At 53.7% G+C, this 4,049-nt stretch overlaps 1 non-coding gene across 1 annotated transcript; it reads right to left on the minus strand.

Moving 5' to 3' along the window:
- Window positions 1-1,141: 1,141 nt before the first annotated feature.
- On the minus strand, window positions 1,142-1,260 carry LOC117798083. Its single transcript, XR_004622816.1, has one exon. It is a non-coding gene; the product is annotated as a 5S ribosomal RNA (ribosomal RNA).
- Window positions 1,261-4,049: the final 2,789 nt, after the last annotated feature.

The following is a 4,049-nucleotide window of genomic DNA, read 5'->3' on the forward strand; positions in this document are numbered from 1 at the left end:
GACCCAGGTGCACACAGGTGACACACACCCACACACAGGGACACACAGGACGCTGTGTGGGCGCGGCAGCTAGCCCACGGGAGGGCGGTCGCGCTGGGGCGCGCTTTGGGTAAGGAGGCCATGCCCTTGAGCTGCCATAGGAGCCCTCCCTCGGAGCCCGAGGCCTTGCAGCCTAGGGTTCGCGGTTCCCGATGTGCTGCCACACCTGCCCAGCACCCCGTCTGGCGTGGGGGTGTGCGAGGGATTCTTTCTTTTGCCCCATCCTTTATTTTCGGGTGGCCCTTGTTGCCGTGCTGTGGGGCACGCCCGGGTCTCCATGAGGGAGCGAGCCTCGATATTCTGCTGGGACGGGGCATGGAGCCGGGTGCCAACGGGGCCTGAGGCCCCGGGCAGTTGGCCTTCTGTCCTGTGCACACGGAGCATGGATGCCCGGGCCCAGGGGCAAAGGGACAGTGATCAGTGATCTGTGGGTAGGAGGGCGATGCCCTTCAGGCGGGAGCTCCGCCCAGGACTGGTGGGGAGAAGGTGTAGGTTGGCCTAGGCAGGAGGCGGGGCTGGCTGGTGTTGGCCTGGAGCGCTGCGGTGGGCGGGCGGCCCAAGTGAACAGCTAGGGTTTCGGGAGAGGAGAGGAACCGGAGGCAGGGAGGAGGCCGAGAACCCTGGGAGCACACGCCTGCAGAGGCCGGGTCATGGCCTGCCCGGGGCTCCCGCGGTTCCTCTCCCACCGGCTGTTTTCCCTCCACACCCCTCTGCTGCCTCCGCCTCCACCTCTGCCTCCCCTTCCGCCTCCGCCTCTCTTCGCACCGCCCCCTGAGCGCTCACCGCCCTGAACACCACCCCCCAGGCCGCACCCCAAGATAGGGTGTGGGCATTCGCTAGGGATGGAGGCGGAAGGGCTGTGCTGTGGGCGCCTGTCTGTGCCCCGGGCATCCGCAGAGGGCCAGGGTTCCGCATTGCATTGCGCTTGTGGCGTGTGGCGTGTGGCGAGCGGGTCGGGCCCACCACACATAGCCTGTGGTTGGGTGGGGGCACGTGGGTCTTGAATGGAGCCGGGTTGGGCATGGTTGGGGGGGCGGACCACTGGCGGCAGAGGGAGAGGATGGGAGGCTGAATGGGAAGGAAAGAAAAAGGAAAGGAGAAAAGCCTACAGCACCCGGTATTCCCAGGCGGTCTCCCATCCAAGTACTAACCAGGCCCAACCCTGCTTAGCTTCCGAGATCAGACGAGATCGGGCGCGTTCAGGGTGGTATGGCCGTAGACGCCTGTGGCTGCCGCTCGGTGCCCCCAAGGGCCTGCTCGGCCAGCCCAGCTCCAGCCCCTGCCGATAGATCGTCAGCCCTCCTCCGCCTGGCCTATGCATGCTGCCTTCCTGCCTGCCTGCCGGCACACCCAGGGGAGAAGATGCCTCCGGCACCCCGCAGTCGCGGAAGTGCGCGAGCTCTCCCATCCCGGGACTCTCCAGCCGCGTCGCCGCTTGGCTCCCGGGATGGCAATGGGGTGGGTCGTGGCGCCAGGGGCAGAGTCCCGTGGTGTTCTCAGAGCGCACCCCCAACCACCCCGCCCCCCCCGCTGGTCTTTCCTCCTCTCCCAGCCGCCGGGCTCAAAGCTCCACCCGAGCCCTGGGCGTCACCACAGACCATCTTCACCAGCCCTAGCCCGTGGCCCTTCCTCCACCACCCTTCCCCTCCCCACCCAGCGACACCAGGACCTGATAGACAGACACAGGGGGCGGGCTCACAATACGCAGACACACAGGGAAACAGAGAGACAGAGTGGGGGGACTCTTAGACACACTGGACGGGAGAGACTGGGAGGGACATAAAGAGTCTCTTTCCCTCCGTGTGTGTGTTGTGTGTGTGGTGTGTTTGTATTGTGTGTGTGTGTTGTGTGTGTGGTGTGTGTGGTGTGTGTGGTGGGTGTGGTGTGTGTTGTGTGTGTTTTGTGTGTTGCATGTGTGTTGTGTGCATGTGTTTTGTGTGTGCATGTGTGGTGTGTGTGGTGAGTGTGTGATGTGTGTGTTGTGTGTGTGGTGTATGTGTTGTGTGCGTTGTGTGTGTTGTGTTGTGTTTTGTTTGTGTGTGTGTTGTGTGTGTGTTGTGTGTGTTGTGTGTGGTGTGTGTGTGTTTCTGTGTGTGTTGTGTGTGTAGTGTGGTGTGTGTGGTGTGTGTGGTGTGTGTGTGGTGTGTGTGGTGTGTGTTTTGTGTGTGTGATGTTTGTTGTGTGTGTGTTGTGTGTGTGTGTTTTGCGTGTGTGGTGAGTTTGGTGTGTGTGGTGTGTGTGTTGTTTGTGTTGTGTGTGTTGTGTTTGTGTGGTGTGTGTGTGTTGTGTGTTTTGTGTTTGTGTGTTGTGTGAATGTGTTGTGCATTGTGTGTGTGTTTTGTGTGCATTTTATGTGGTGTGTGTGGTGTGTTTGATATGTGTGTGTTTTTGTGTGCCCTGTGTGGGGTGTGTGTGTTGTGTGTTTTTTGTGTATGGTGTCTGTGTTGTGTGCTGTGTGTGTGTTGTATGTGTTGTGTGTGTTTTGTTTGTTGCATGTGTGTTGCATTGTGTTGTGTGTGTTTTGTGTGTATGTGTTGTGTGTGTATGTGTTGTGTGTGTATGTGTGTTTTGTGTGTTGCGTGTGTGTTGCATGTGTGTTGTGTGTGTATGTGTTGTGTGTGTGTATTTGTGTTGTGTTTGGTGTGTGTTTTTGTGTTTATGTGTTGTGTGTGGTGTGTTTGGTGTGTGTGTAATTTGTGTGTGTTGTGTGAGTGTGTGTTGTGTGTGTGTTTTGTGTGTGTGTTTTGTGTGTTGTGTGTGTTGTGTGTGTTGGGTGTTTGTCTTTGATGTATGTGTGTGTTGTGTCTTTGTGGTGTGTGTGTGGTGTATGCATACACACAACACACACACACCACACACACAACACACACAAACACACACACACCACACACACAGCACACACCACACACACAGCACACACCACACACAACACACATCACACACACAACACACACAACACACACACCACACACACAAATACATACACACAAAACAAACACACAACACACAACACAAAACACACACACAACACACACACCACACACAACACCCACACAACACACACTACACACATACCACACTCACACACCACCACACACAACACACAAACACCACACACACCACACACACACCGCACACACCACACACAAACCACACACACAACACACACTCAACACATGCACACAAAACACACACAACATACACAACACACACACAACATACACACGCAGCACATACACACCACACACACACACAACACACACAACACACACACAACACACCACACACACACAACACACACAACACACACAACACACACTCCAAACACACAACACACACAGAACACACACACAACACACACAAGATCTACAAAGATCTTCTCAAACTAAATACATGAGAAACAAATAAACAAATAATCAAATCATAAAATAGGCAGAAGATATGAACAGACACTTTTCCAATGAAGACATACAAATGGTACTTTTAGCCACATGACAAAATGTTCAAATTCATTAGCCATATGGGATTTTCAAATCAAATCCACACTAAGATACCACCTTATGCCAGTTAGTATGGCAAAAATAGACAAGGCAAGAAACAATTGCTGGATATGATGTTAAGAACGGGGATCCCTCCTACATTGTTGGTGGGAATGCAAGTTGTTACAGCCACTCTGGAAAACAGTGTGGAAGTCCCTTAAAGTGAATAATTGAGCTACCCTATGACCCAGCCATTGCACTACTGGGTGTTTACCGCAAAGATACAAATGTCGTGAATAGAAAGGCTATATGCACCCCAGTGTTCATAGCAGCATTGTCCACAATAGCTAAATCCTGGAAGGAACCGAGATGCCCTTTAGCAGGTGAATGGTTTAAGAAGTTGTGGCCCATATATACAATGGAATATTACTCAGCTATCGGAAAGAATGAGTTCTCAACGTTTGCTGAAACATGGACGGCACTGGAGGAGATAATGCTAAGTGAAATAAGTCAAGCAGAGAAAGACAATTA

Source organism: Ailuropoda melanoleuca, unplaced genomic scaffold, assembly GCF_002007445.2.
Source record: "Ailuropoda melanoleuca isolate Jingjing unplaced genomic scaffold, ASM200744v2 unplaced-scaffold2453, whole genome shotgun sequence".
NCBI classification, from domain to species: Eukaryota; Metazoa; Chordata; class Mammalia; order Carnivora; family Ursidae; genus Ailuropoda; species Ailuropoda melanoleuca.